Genomic DNA, 15,831 nt, shown 5'->3' with positions numbered 1-15,831 from the left:
CTAAATTTTAGGGCAGTGGTTTTCAAAGTCTGGTTCCCAGACTGGTGGCATCAGCATTAACTGACAAAAACTTGTTAGAAACATAAATTATCAGGCCCAGCCCAGACCCGCCGAATCGGAAACTTTGGAATTGGGCCTGGCAAAATTTTTTTTTTTTTTTTTTTAAATGAGCCTTCCTGGGTATTTGGATGCACAGTCCAGATTGAGAACCACTGTCTCAGGGTTATATTGATATTCCAAAGGCAGATCAGGTAAATAGAGGCAACAAGAGAGATCAACACGGAGCAGCCAGAGGGCGGAGGGTGAATTACAAGTGGGATGATTAATAAGGACAAGTGAGTTTCAAGAAGGCAAGTGACGATGAAGGGTGATGAAGGGTGCCTGCCTGACCAGGAGTGGAAAGAATGGTTGGTTGACATTTGGGAAAAGAGCAGAATCGCAGGCTGGTTGTGTATGAACACTCGATTTTATGGAGATTAAACAGTGAGTGGTAAGTGACAGACCAGATGTATTGCTATAAACCATTTTTACACTAATAAAGATGTTAAATAGAGTAACTGCATAGAGGGAAAACATGTTTTAAGGGAATAGTTTTTTCCTTGCGATATAGGAGAGACTTAAGCTCATGTCTGTCCCTTTGAGCAGAAGGGAGGGGTCAGAGGAGGGGGACAGGGTTCCAGTTTAAGCACAATCCTGCTTTATTCACTCTTTCTATAATCTCTTACTGGTAAATTTTTATTTCTAGACATCTATTTCTATGTTCATATTTGTTGTCTACTAATGATGCCGATTTCGGGATGTTGATTGAGCATGATGCAGAGACTGACTTCTCCAGGACAAGAATTATCTAGAAATCAGAATAGCTGAGGGGACTATCTTACTGGGATCATTTGATGAATTTAATGTTTTTAGTAACATTTTCTGAAAAACCACTATCCTGGGCACGTCATGCCTAGAAAATTAAAAAGTGACCTTCAGGATTGATACTTACCTAACTGGAGTAGCATAAACCCTAGAAAACATCTTTAATTTTATTTTAAGGGTAAGGGGGTTCAGGAGTAATTTAAACAAACTCTTGAAACAATAATCTGTTTTATAAAACTTTTACTTTCTTTATCCTCTTATAGTCCTATAGAAGTATCCAAATCTGTATTTACATACATATTTTTTTTACTATAAACTTTAGCATTATACAGTACTTCTTTCAAAAGTTCTTCATGTTTTTTTAAATGAAAACATCAGTGTAGATGAGGTAATATTCTGTTTTTACTCCTATCTTTTGTTCTTCGTAATCTGTTAATGCTATGATGTTTATATAACCTTTTATTCTTTGAAGTTATTTTCGGTAATTTAATTTAGTTCTCAGATGTGTGATCCTTGGTGAGTTATCCAGCATCTTTGTACATCAATACTCTCACCAGAAAAATGGGTTTATAATATGAACCCACTTCAAAGCTTTTTGGAGATAATAGTAAAAATAACATTTTAAAAATATAATGACAATTATAACTCAACTAGATAATTTCCTAAATAACCAGCACATAAAAATAACACCTTTCGTCTAGATTTACCATGGGGAATATTGTGATTAAATGGAGCAATATGCTCTATTTAATTCGAATTGGAATTTAACTCCTTGTATTAAAATATCAGCAGTTCTCTGTCATTCACAGGATAGCTTATTTACACAGACACACTGTGAGTCAAATCGTTTCCCTCCAATAAATATATATGACAGAAGACATTCTGTCTTTCAATAGCATTATGAAGCACACACACACAACATTTGAATTAATCTGAGCTAACAGGAACAAAATTTGTGGTCTGCAACTATTTATAAGAATGACAGTGAAGACTGGAGCACATTGGAGATGATTTTTCGACAGAATTCCTGTATTCTCAGAAAAGTCATTAAACGCAATGGTCCGGGAAGTATGAGTGATTCTTGGAATTCACTCCTTGGAATCTTCTAATCTTCTGGGTTAGATCAGTGGACAAGATTAGATACTTGTAGTGTTTTTCTACTGAATGTTGGAAACTGAGACCAGTAGACATGTCTCCTTTTTAATTGTTTAACAAGAGAGAAAGCAAGAGTGTGTGTGTGTGTGTCTGTGTGTGTGTGTGTGTATGTACATGGGCGCACACATGTTGTTTGAGGAAGAGAGGGCAAAACAAGGATTTATGACAGTGTTGGCCTGTTCTGTTGATTCTAATCCAGGTAGAACTTGTGATTTCTATTTGTGTTTGATTAAATATGTGATGTGATGTCATGTGAGGACATCAAACAGTTCATACTCTGGTCTATCTGAATTTGGATTATTTTGTTTATGAGGGATTTTCCATGGCATTCTTGTTTAAAGCACAGCTTTCTCTAGAATGCATTGATAAAGATGTTTCTGTTCTGTGTAGATTCAGAATTTTTTTCCTTTCAATAGATCTTAGAGATCCTTTCAAATATTTTATTTTATAGATGATTACACTGAAGCATTAAAATATTTATAACCCTGTGTCTTCAGCCAGTTCCAGCTGCTGTAATGGAGTGTCACAGAATGGTGGCTTATACACAATGGAAATTGAGTTCCCACGGTTCCGGAGGCTGGAAATCAGGGTGCCCACATGATCAGGTTCTAGCGAGGGTCCCTCTTCTGGGCTGCAGACTGCCAACTGCTCATTGTATCATTACATGACCATGAGAGAAAACTCATCTCTCTCACGTGTCTTCTTATAAGGGCACAAATCCCATTTGCGAAGGCCCCACCCTCACTACGTACTCATCTCCTGAAGGCTTCATCTAACACCATGAAACTGGGGGTTGGGATTTCAACATACCAACTTCAGGGGACAAAAACATTCAGACCACAACAGCTGTTTCCCCCATCACCTCCACCCCCCATTTTTTAAAAATAATTTATTTTTTGCAAAATCCAGTTTGGCTGTGTATAGAGGACAGCAGAATTTCATTTTGTCCTCTTTACTCTGCCTGGTCTTAAATATTAGGCACAATTAACTCTTCCCTCAGATTAAAAGAAACAAACATAAATATGCTCCATGTGCTGCTTTTTCTTATATGTTTTAACCTCATCACTCTGGCCATGTCTGTAGAGAATGGGTCATTCATCATTTGCAGTCCTATTTATGATAGATGTCTGATCTTTCTACTCAGTGTTTATTAAAGAATTATTTATCTTGTCATCTCAGTGCTACGAGAAGCATAGAACTATTAGTCCTCAATCTTCTTTCTAATCTTTATTTTGTATTCTGTTATAATAAATTTATTTCTTCTGTGATTTATAATTTCTTGTAATGCAGAAGATAAAATGCTTGGCATATTTTCAATTGTTTCTTTTTAGTAGGCATGTTTTACCATAACTTAATTCAGGTAAACTTGGCCTTGAGTTTGGTCCTACATAGATGCTTTAGATCGAGCTGGCCTATACTCATGACGTTGTCACAAAAATAATATCGATCTACTTTTTACGGCCCCTGATGGATTTTTGGGTACAACCTTACAATTGTCCAGGAAATTCTTGGGGAGGATGACTTGAGACATAATCGTTTTAATTATTTTTATATAAATTGCATTTCCTCTTGCTGGGAGAAAGTGGCATGGTGAAAATTTCATAAAGTAGGGGAGAAAGAGCTGGTATGGAATCACATTTGTAAGTGGCAGCAATAAAAACAAGGCAATTCAGTTCTTTTTTACTGTGAAATATGTCATACATGGAAAAGATTATATATAGTGTTTATCTACATTTGAAAATATAGAACGCCCCATGAATTTGCCTACAATCCTCGCATGTGGCTGTGTTAATATCCTTTCTGTTTCAGTGTGGGATGCCTGATTCATTTCCTCAAGTCAATTTTTGGCTCTACTCTGGCTTCCAAAAGTACCTTAGCATCTCTGTCGATTTCTCTCTCCTACTTTCCCACCCTCAGGGATTCTAATTATTTTGTCTGGTTAAAGCTCAGGCATCAGAATGTGAAAAAACTCCCCCAGTGTTTCTGATGTGCAGAGGTTTTTGAGAGTCGCACTGGAGTCTGGCATGTCTTGCTTTTTCCTGCTTCCGTTTCTTCGCCTGCGCTAATTCCTCCGCCAGCTCCTCAATCTCCTGTCCTCCCTCGCCAGGCTCACGCATCTGCATCCATCCATCGGGAGCCCCACTGATGCCTCTCTTCTTCCTTACTGGCTTCCCGGGCTTTTTAAAGGAGTATTGAGCATTCCTCACTTTGTGTTTTTTTTCCCTTCGAGTCTCCCTTAAATCCCTTTTCACACCATTTTGCATTTATTTGCTATGTGTCATTATTTCCTATGCAGGGACCATGCCAGTCAGTGTCGTGTTATCAGACGGTGTCGCAGAGCCCGGCGCATGGTTCATGTTCGTTACCTGTTTGCAGAGCGATTTGTAGATCAATGACATCTCTTCCTAAAATATCCTGCTTCTTTTCATCGTACAAGGAAAAGGGTTTGTGTTTCTAGTTAATTAGTGCTAATGAAATTACTTCCTTCGAATGGATTTTGAATTTGTATTCTTTGCAAAACAATAATAATGTTCTTCTGAGCAGTCCTTAGTAAGCAATCTTTTCAGTAACCTCAGGTTGGCATCATTTATAAGAGGTGGCAAAAAGGTGTGTCTGGTTTTAGTTCGTGTTTCTGAACCGTACTTTCTGTTTCACTCTTCTCTGTCGTTTATTGCTGCTTTCTCAAGACCGTAGTGAGTGGGGGAGGGCACCAGGCCTGGAGTCACACAGACAGCTGCTGGGGTCCCTCTATGCCACTTATGCAGCTCTGTGAACTTTGGCAAGTTTTTTAACTTCTCTGACTCTTGGGATAGTCTTCTAAAATTGAAAATCATGGTATCATATCATGTGATACGAAGAGTAAATGAAACAATACTTATAAGGCACTTAAAATCTCTAAGTACTAGCTATTATTTAGCTATCTAGTAGAGGTGCAAACACTTTTGTAACAAAATAGCTTCAGCACTATGTAAATAAGATATTTATTTTGAATAAAATGGTGATTATTAACTGCATGTACATATAGGTCCGTAATTTTTATATTTTGTGGGTATCAATAATGTAACATGTAACTGCTTCTCAATTCTCCCTTCCCCCTTTTTTTTTGATTTAGTCTTCATGACCATGGGACTATTTTGCAATGGTAAACATAAAGGCATCTAATACTTAGAAGCACTGTTAATACCTAGGAGTATTGATAATTATTGATAATAATATTTGAAAGCCCTAGTATACAGCACTGGTATTTCTTTGCTTTGAGGACAATGAAAATAAAGTATCCAAAGAGACATAAGTCAGAGGATTTGCACAATATATAGAATCTTTGTCCCTAATGCCATCAGGGGAAAAAAGACTCACTCCAGTAAGTCGGCATTTGTGTCAAAACCAGCTTATGTTCTTTGGGAAACTTGAGCTAACACATTTTTGCTTGTATTTCCTTTTTATACCAAACTTGGTGTTTTATTCATTCCACCTTTCAAATTGATCCCTAGTTAACTGATGTAAGAAAAAAGGAGTAAAAATTAGTTTTATGTGTCATTAGCCTGTAAGAGCTGTCTAGCAAGAAACTTAGGAAACTCCCTCCTCTAGTTCATTAATAATATGGTATATAAATGGGAACATTCAAACATTATTTCTTTTACTTTGTAATTGACGTATGTCTTATTATTATTTTTTTCCTTTCAAACACAGGCCAATGCTCGTATCAACAGGATTTCAAAATCTAGTCAAATCTGAGCAACTTCATAATTATACAGCACTTAAAAGATAACGATGCTTCCTGTGGAAGCACCCTGAGTTCAAGTCCTGCCAAGGAGCACACAAAGGCAACTCTGGGTGCACTGCCCAGTTTTAAAATATGAATTGCTAAAAAAAAGAGATGCCGAAGTTTAAAATAACAGCATACAGATTTCTTTATAGAATTTAAAGAATGGAAAACACTTGCAAAAATATCAGCAGGCAGAGGCAGGAAGAACAAACGGTAACCAAATTGGTTCCTGTGACAAACCATAACATTTACTTTAAACCATCAGCGTGCTACTCAGTAAAAGGCAGGCTACCACTCTTTTAATAGATCCCAGGCCTTGTTAAACTCACTGGTCTGCAAGAATTACCCAGGTCAAGAGCAGGTCAAAAAGTGAAAACCCATGTGAAAGTAAACTTTGAAATATCTGCTTTTGAAGAGACTCAGCCGACTGTCTCCTCCGTAGTAAATACACTTCCTTTTTGTGTACGATATTGTTCAATATACTGTACTTAAAATATACACAGGTAACATAAACGGCACTGTGCTATTTTATATCCTCTCTATGAAGTGCAACTCCAACCTCTTCTGTAGTTTGTGAATCTTTCTTAACTTATTTACTTCCTAAAACCTTAAAAAAAAATCCACTAAACTTACTGAAGAAAGAAAAAAGTTGTGAGTCTGCTTGGAGTAGTTGCCTGTGTTTTGTTTTAAAATATCTATGCTCTATTTAAAACTCGAGCTTTGATTCCCTCATAGGCAGAATAAAGAAGTGGGAGGGTGACTCACTGAGGAATTTATTTGCCTGGTAAACTGGGTATTAATCTGGCCTACGATACACTTGCTCCAGATTTTGTTCAAGTGTAAGGTCATACTGCGAAGCTGTTTTTCATTTTGTTTTATATGTGTTAATATAATGCCTTATGAATTACCCTAGAGTTTTGTTCTGACAGCTAAAAAGCATAATCGTTTTTCCTTTCAAGGGGGTTGAAAGCAAAGCAATTGACTCTATATTTGAAATGATTTATCTAAGATCCTTTCTCTCACATCTTGCCTTGATGTTTATAGAGAATATTCTTTGAGTTTTACTGGTAGCATTGTATTTATCAAGCTCTTTGCCTGCTTCTCAAAATCGAGTCCATCTTAGGGGTATGATTTTTTAGAGTTTATTGGGAAAACTGCCTGCAGAGTTAATGGGCACCATACTATGATTTTGATAAGAAAGAAATAGTCTCTTGAGACTTAAATCAGAAGTCTACTGGTAGGGAAAAAAATTAGATCCCTCTGCTGTCTTCTAGAAAATGCATTTTCCATGCATTTGACTATAGGATGAAGTGTCTGCATATTATGCCTATCAATGAACAGTATAATTGTAAAAGACACAGTGTCAGTCTCTGTATGAAGATAATGAAAGATCATGTATTTTCCCTAAAGGTATGTAAAAATTACTACTGTGCAAGGATATATAAGATGGGTACCAAATTATGATGATGATAGTGGTGGTAGCAAGAGGTGGTTTTAATGCTAATGCTAACAGTGAACAGTCATGGAGCTCTTACCCCTTGCCTGGAATGTCTTGAGTACTTTATATGTATTGATGGATTTAATCCAGGTACTATTGTCCTCATGGGCCACTGAGAGATTAGGTAACTTGCTCAAAGTCAGAGAGCTAGAAAGTTCAACAACTGGGTTCAAACCCAGTCATCTGGCTCCAAAGCCTGTGCTTTTAAATATGGTACTAAGTGATAGAAGACTTGAGAACTTTTAGATTTCAGAGGGAGAAGAAATCATTTCCAACTAGGGTTACTAAAGAAAGCTTCATGCAGAGGGTGGGCTTTACTCGATTGTGGAGGCTGAATAGCTAGATTGTAGCGGTGGGTGAGTGCAGTTTGTGGCTGCCTCTGTCCCCATGGTACCCCAGGCGCTGAGCATGGGCCTGGTGCACAGCTGCACAGCAGTGATTACATATGGTCCGGGTGGCTAGACAGGGTGTCATCATATGCATCCACATCGATGGGGCAATACATTTTAATATTGCACTTGACACTGTATTTAGCCGAACATAATCTTTTTAAAAGCCTCCATAAAGTTTAAACACACATATGTATGCCCTGCTCAAACTTTCCTCTTTAGTGAAACCTTTTTCAAAAAACCTATATAACTCCATTCACTTTTCTGTCTGCTCAGGGTAATTCTAATAACCACAAAGACCTGGTTTATATTCGTTTATGTGTCCCAGCTCTTTAATGTTCGCTTGCTCTCTTCTTCCTATTCTGTACTCTTCTCGGCCAAAGTCACGGGATGATAATAAATTTTATTTCAAATTTTGGCTCCTTTGTGCTTTTGATCGCAGTAATCCAGCTAACTGCTCACACCAGAGGTGAATGAATGGTGTAAGAGGGGAGGAAGCAGCGAAGGGCATGCAGAGATGCTGTGTAGTGTCGTCAAATAACGCCACACGCAGTGTTTAGCGATCAACAGGGTTTTTGTGGATCTTCCAAACCCTTGCCCTCAAGGACCTTATAGCCTTGTAAGACATAGCAAAGAAATAGGTGAAAACATTATTTGGTATATTTAAAGAATAATAATTTTGGAGTAAAACACTAAATCTCAGCTCTGTTGCCTCTGGTCTAATGACAAGAGGGAAATTAGTTAAACTCTTGTAGCCTCAAGTTACTCATCCTTGTTCTTCATAGAATTTTCATGAGAATTACATTATATACATTTATAAATACATAAAGTGTAAAGTAGGTACTATTGTCCTCATGGGCCATACATATAATTTAATATAAAATTATACTAATTATATTGATATATAAATTAATACAACTTAATATGTAAATTATATATAAATTATATATAATTCGACATATAGATGCTTAGCTTAGTGTCTTTTACATAGAAAGAATTCAATAAACGATGGTGACTATAATAGTAATTGTTATTGTTGCTTTCAGTTGTGGAAGGAATACAGAGGGGTTTATGAATTATGCTGGTTGGAGCCTTCAGGAAACTTTCAAGAAAAAGGTGAACCTTAGAGATTAAGTTAGGAAGAAAGGAGGGGAAGCATTTCAACAAGAGAAAGAGCATGGCCAAAGACAGAGGGAGGGAAAAAAATTGCCTTCTATGAAGCTATGTGAGAAGCTGCCCGGCTTGGTGGCAGTAGGGGCGTTGGACGGATGGAGACAGGCACACAGACGACAAGCAGCGCTGGTGTGCTCCCGTGACGTGGGCCCACGCGAGGACAGACTCGCATTTCTTTCTGAGCACAAATGGCCAATTAATGGCTCCTAAAGGGGGGATGGGACATGACGAAAGTGGCATTTTAGGAAGATTTAATCTGGCTGCGTGTGGGTAGCCTGGAAGAGGAAGGGGCTCTAGGTAGGAGGCCAACCGTAAGATGATTCGATGCCCGTCACCGAGTGAGCGTGGAAGCCGTAGGAATGCACGGTGAGCAGACCAGGAACCTGAGACACTCTGCAAGAGATGACTTAGAGCACAGGAGAGGTGTCAGAAATGAAAAAGTCACAGAACCCAGCAGATTCCATTTTTTTTTTTTTTTTAATGTTTAGGCACTCTAACATTTAAAAATTACCAGTCCCAAATATTTTAGTGACTACTCTAAAATGACATTGTCCTACCACTCTTGGAAAATATGATGATGATATAAAAGGTTAACCGAACTGAGAATTTAGGGTTTAATATAAATAACGAGGTCTTCTAAATCTTATCAACTCTTAAAACCACATTGTTTAAATTGAGTTTTATCATAACTATCTCTCCTTTAAGTAAATTACTTTCTGATGTGCGAGGAGAAAAAATCCTTTCACATTAACCAGATGAAGTAATATCAGTTTGCTTTTGAAATTGTCTATTTTATTATCGTTCCTTCTTTCTGAAAAGTGAACCGAAAAGAAAAAAATCTTAAGACAATATATCTTTAATCATCTCAAAGGTAGAACTAAGATAATTCAAAGTAGAACCTTGCGATCTTTTTACAGATGAAGGGGAGGGGATTTGTGCTACATTACTCAAGTTAATGCCCTTGAAACTTGACCAGGAAAAAGTCACTTTCTTAGTGGGTACAAACATTATTCATATTAGGGGTAAGGGTAGTCCAGCATCTCGTTGTTAACAGCTGTAGGTCTCGTTAATGGCAATGACATTAGAACAAGGTTCTGTTCTAGCACATTGTGTCTAATTATTTCTAGAGCAAACATGGTTTCAGAAATAATGCTTCTAATGTTTTGTTGCTAATGAGAAATCATGAAATAAAGGAGTCATGAAAATGAAATAATTTAGATATGGCTATAAAACCAAAACAGTTTCAAACTATTCTTTTTTCCTTATAAAATTTTCCTTTTCATTATTTTACTCAGGATTGCAGTGTCAAGTTCAGAGTGAAACTGAAATGATCTAATGTCTGAAATAGATGATAATTTGTAATATTTTAGTTTTACATGCATACCAAAAAACACAGTTATCACAGATGGGATGTTTATTCATATAATTTTCCAAGTAAATACATTTTGTGGTCATGTATTTTAACTTACATGACATCCTAAATTTTAGATATTTGGTGGATATTAAATATCATTTTATCAACTGTACATCTGATGAAATAAATCAGTGATAACATTTAGAACTTTAGTATATAACTTCAAAAATAAGCCAGTAAACATTTCAAGATGACACAAAATTGATGTGATTAGGTAATAGTTATCAATAAATAATATGCTACCAGTTTTTACTAATCTGGTTTAACTGGAAATTCCGTTTAAAAAAATTATAACAATGGCAATATTCGATTAAAAACTATCTTTAGAAATCTGTTCTTTCTGGTTTTGCATCTTACCTCGTCCGACTAGGAAAGGAAACTATATAGAGATGAAGAATGTGAGGTTTTGTTACAGAATTTGCACCATTTCCCGTGGTGACAATCTCTTTTAGTCTTTGTGCTAAATTATTAATTATCCTGTTTGTTTGGCTTCGCTACCTGGCAGTATTGTTATGGAGACTACACGGCACTATTCCGTTTCATCAGGGAGCTTGCATTTTTATTTCTTACCTAATGACTACATTCAGCCCAGTTGGAGAACAGCCTAAGACGTGTGGCAATGACTTGCAAAATAATTGCTTTTTCTTCATCTTTAGACAGAGATTCATAATTTAGAAAAATCCAGTAGTTGTTCCTCCGCAGCCTGGATAACGTCCTTTGTATTGAAAAATCACACTGGAGACTGTTTATTTACAAGGGTCTAAACACGCGTATCTTTATGGCTTTTTCCTGTCACAATGAATCACCAGCTATAAGTTGTCCTTTGTTGGTTTTGGTAAAAATCAAATGAAACCCAGCAGGAGATTTCAGAGTGCATTGTCCGAGGGTGTAAAAGTGCTGCGTCGATGACAGATCATACTGTTTTTATTAAAGTTAAGAACATTGACTTTACTTTGCTTTTTGACCCTGGGACTCTACTGTCAAGGTGATTTTATTTCTACAAATTTTCCTTCTGCTGGCCTCATCAGTGATTCACCATAAAACATTAGACAAATTCCCATCATCTGTATATGATTATAGAAGGTTCTGTTGCGCTGCTCCCTGCGACTAAAAAGATATTTTTCGGCTTTGTCTAAAGAGGAATCGATTTGCTGATGTTCTTCTCTTGAACAAGATCTCCTTCTTTTAATGCCAAATTACGCAATGATATGGACTCAGTGTAAAATATCCTAATGTGCCATTTAATAACATTTGCTGAGAACTTTAGGTGATCTTCATATGTTTTTAAAAAGAGAGAAGAAAACACTTTATTTATTAAAGAATGACATATATGGGCAAGATGTGTGGGTTATTTGGTCTCTTTAAGACATAAGTATAGTGCAGCTCTCAGTTCTCAGAATGATGACCTATATTCTTTAGAACATTTTAAAATAACCTAAAATGTAACTAGAATAAAATAGGTAATATATTCAAGACACTGATGCTATTAACACTACCATACAAGCAGTGGAAGGGCTACGTGCTTTAATTCATCTTTCTGTTTGTAATATCAAATTGGTTTTTATGATGTCACTTCTATGGTGCGGTGCTATTCTATGCCCCAAAACAATTATATACAGGATGAAAAAGATTTAGTGCATACTTTCAGGGGATATATATTCTATAAGATCACACAGTAATAATAAAAAATAATATCCATTACCTGTCTACTAGCTGCTAGACACTTTCCATACATTATCTTATTTAATTTCAACCTAGCAACATAGGTACAATGAGTCTCAGAATGAATAGTTAAGTAGCTTATCCAATATTTCAGAAGTGGCAGAATAGAGAATTGAATTCAAATTCACCTAACTCAAAACTCGTGCTTTCCTACTGCCCTATACTTTTCTTTGGCAGGAACAAAGAGCTAGAAACCCAGGCAGTCTAGCTCCAGAGTCTGTGATTTCACTATCACACGAGGCTGTCACTCTGAGAAGGCTGGATCACGTAATACTCTTCCTAGAAAGTTCCCAGTGGTTACATCTTGCCTAATAAATTATCTGGAAATATTTCACTGTAGCAACTGGAGTACTCCCTAAGGTCCTAACTCATCATTTCAAGATCATTCCCTACTATGTCCTTTATAATGTCCTGAACCCCAACAATCTGGATTACATGCTAGTTCCTAGCACACATTTTGATGATTCTTATCAGGGAAAAATGTTTTTCCCCAACTCTTGGTTTCCATGAGGAAAACGTTTTTCCTAAGCACATCATTGGACTCCTTCCGTCCCAGACTTCTCTGTCTCTGGGAAAATGGAGTGGCTCTGATGGATATATTTGGGAAGATGACTAAGCACGCTGTCATCTCTCTGCTATTCTTAAGTCAGGACATCACTGCTGAAGCTGGCACCTTGCCAGGCCAGGACACAGGTCTGGGGTTGCTGCCACAGCTGGGTGAGGCTGCCTAGCTCTGGGATTCCATTAGCAGACGCACTGGGCTCCTGAACAAGGCTGCATCCTTCCGCTTAGCATCTATCAATAGGTCAATGAAGTCCTTATTTTGGCTTCCATGTTTTATTTCTCATCTTGTTCAAGCCTGGGTGAGGAAGGGAAGGTGCTGTTTATTGAGGACTCTCTCAGATTCCAAGAATGCTGGGCACTCTAGCTAGGTTACTTCCTTCGGTATCCCTCGATCAAAGTCCCGTTTGACATTCAAGAGCTTCTTAAATGCCTTTTCTTCTGTAAAGTTTCCTTTTATGCCAGCCCCATGTGGATAAAATCTTTCCTTCCTGCAAACTTCCCTAGTATGTTGTTCCCTCTTCAAATAATATTTATCTTAGCCCCTGTTTTACTGATTTATTCCCTTTATAAGTGTAGAGTCACACTATGCGCATTGTCCTTATACCTGGGGTTATAGCAGTGAACAATTTAGACTTGATTCCCAGCTCTCTTGAATTGTTAACTTAGCATGGATCGAGCAGCAGAGTACTATTCGTACACCAAATGGCATGGATGGGGCATGGAAGTGCGTGGTCCCGTGGGGACTGGAGTGTGTGGGGGGCCTGACGGTATGATTCTGCCCTAGACGAGGGCACGATCAAGGTCTCAGCCAGGCTGTGTTTCTTTGTGGAGCTTGAAGACCTCTTCTAAGCTTCTAAATCACATGAAGCAGTGACTTTTAGGCTAGTACCTAAAAACTGAGTAGGGTAAATGTGCTAGGTGGCTAGGAAGTAGGATTTGGAGGGGAAATATCTTCTAGGAAAATAAAATAGCATGTACACAGAGTTCAGAAGTGAGTAGAAAGCAGGACATATCACAGGTATTGGAATTAGACCACATTCTCCGGGAGCAGAACATCACAAAATATATTAAATATGTGTAGAAATGAATTATTTTTCATTAAAGTGAGTTCCCTTAATCTTTATTTGGGAATACTCAATAATAAAAAGGATTATGATTTGCAGAACATGTATTATATGCCAGGTATCGTGTTAGCCTTATATACACATTAGTTTATTTAATCTTTCTAATAACCTTATTATGGCACTATTATCTCAATTTTAAAGATAATAAAACCAGATTCAGGTAGAGTAAGTAACTTGGCAAAGGTCAGAAGGCTAATAAGTACACGGCTCAGTAGCCACCACACTCCAAAATCCTCTCTTTAAGTGACAATTGCTACCGCTGCTATGTTACTACTGAATATCACCTCTAATCAGTGTTTACTATGTGATCTAAGTGCTTTAGGTACATTATCTTATTTAATCCTCATAACAGTCCTGTGAGGTTGGTAGTGTTATTTATCATCCCTGTTTTACAGAGAAAGACATTCAGACGCAAGAGAGGCTAAGGCGCTTACTAAGTCCATAGAGCTAGTAGGTGGCAGGACCAGGATCTGAAACCAAGCTGTCTCTCTATAGAGCTCAAGTTACTCAATTACTTAATCACAATAAAAAGATTACAACGATGACAAAAATTTTTTGTCTATGTGCTAAGGATCTTAGAGGAAGAAATGGTGAAAAATGTGTCGACTTTCATAATAGTTGTAGGTATATGAGCCATAAAAATTATTTTGAAAAGACTTGATTTTAAAAGTTGGTCCATGATCACATATGGATATTAGTTAGAAAAAGTTTATAAAGGCCCATTGAGTTGGAAGAAAAGGACAGCGTTTAATCAATAGTTTTGCTTAGTTGATGTGGCAAAGAATACAAACGGTCTGTGGAAAGAAGGTCATTTTGAAAAGGAAGGTCTGGGATGGCAGGCGGTAAAGAGGCAGTTTTAAGATTCATGGTCAAGAAATATCATTTGATTTAGAAAACATTAGATGCATTTCCATTTCCTAAAAACAGGAGCTTCAAGAGCAAAAAGATGGTTTAGGATGATTAGAATACTTGCAAAATCAAAGATTTTTTTTCAGTGCCGCACACATCATTTCCAGGCAGCACGATACATGGACTTTTGCTTTAGGGAAATTGATAGAATAGGACGTGAATTAGATGTGTGCTACTCAGAGATTTGCTTTGATGGAATTTTGAGATTTTCCAGGTTACAGAGTATTGTGAAGATTACTTAATGAATTCATTCCTTGTGACGGAGATTTTGAAATTGCTCCTATGATGTATGTAGGGGGACAAAGGCATCTCCAATGGTGGTACGAGGGGGTTAGCCCTTGGAAGAGTGAAATGGTCTCAATTTGCCCTGAGTCGTGACCCATTCCTTACAACCACTCAACACTTGTTTTCACTCATCTTCTCATCTCGGAGTTCCAACTTCCTCAAAACTGCCTTAGAACTATCCAGAGGACCGTCCTAAGACTCAAACTCTGGTCCTGTTTGTGTTTTCTACCAAAAATCACCTGTCCTGACCCCAAGTCTTCAATACCTGTTTGACACGTACTCTAAGAAATCTTGCTCGTATATCAATGTCATATGAAGAGGAAAAGTCTAGCACCTGGTCTTCTCTTATGGGCACCAGAAGTACAATTTAATACTATTATTTTTTTCTTAAAAATATGAGGTCAGAGATTAAGGGATAGGTAGAGCAAGAAGACAGTATTTTTTGGAGTGGGCTCTGCAACTTTCTGACTGTTTCATTTCTGACAACTTACTGTGCTTTTCTGGGATTCATATTGATCAACTCTAAAATGGAGGTAATACTCCTACTAATTCATATTACTAGAGTGAATAAACTTATCTAAGAAATTGTTATTTTATGAAGACCAATTGATTTTGAGCTTATAGAAGTAATGAGTCAAGTCTTTACTACCCAGTAGGCACTCACTAAACGTGTTTGTATCTGAAAGTGTGAGCGAGTTATGTCTAATTGAATGTAGTAACATAAAGGGAATTTCAGCTTAGGTTGAAAGAGGATGTTGGTGGGAAATTTTTTTTTTTTTTTATTTCAGCATATTATGGGGTACAGATGTTTAGGTTACGTGTGTTGCCCTTGGTTCCCCTCCCCCCAAATCCGTGTTTCAAATATGTCCATCCTTCGGGTAGTGCGCATTGCACTCCTTGTGTATACAAATACCCGTCCCCTCCTCCCTCCTCCCCCCTCCTCCCACCGCCCTCCCCCTTCCCCAGCA

The sequence above is a fragment of the Propithecus coquereli genome, unplaced genomic scaffold (genome assembly GCF_000956105.1).
Source record: "Propithecus coquereli isolate 6110/MARCELLA unplaced genomic scaffold, Pcoq_1.0 Scaffold46, whole genome shotgun sequence".
NCBI lineage: Eukaryota > Metazoa > Chordata > Mammalia > Primates > Indriidae > Propithecus > Propithecus coquereli.
This window is presented reverse-complemented; position numbering follows the sequence as displayed.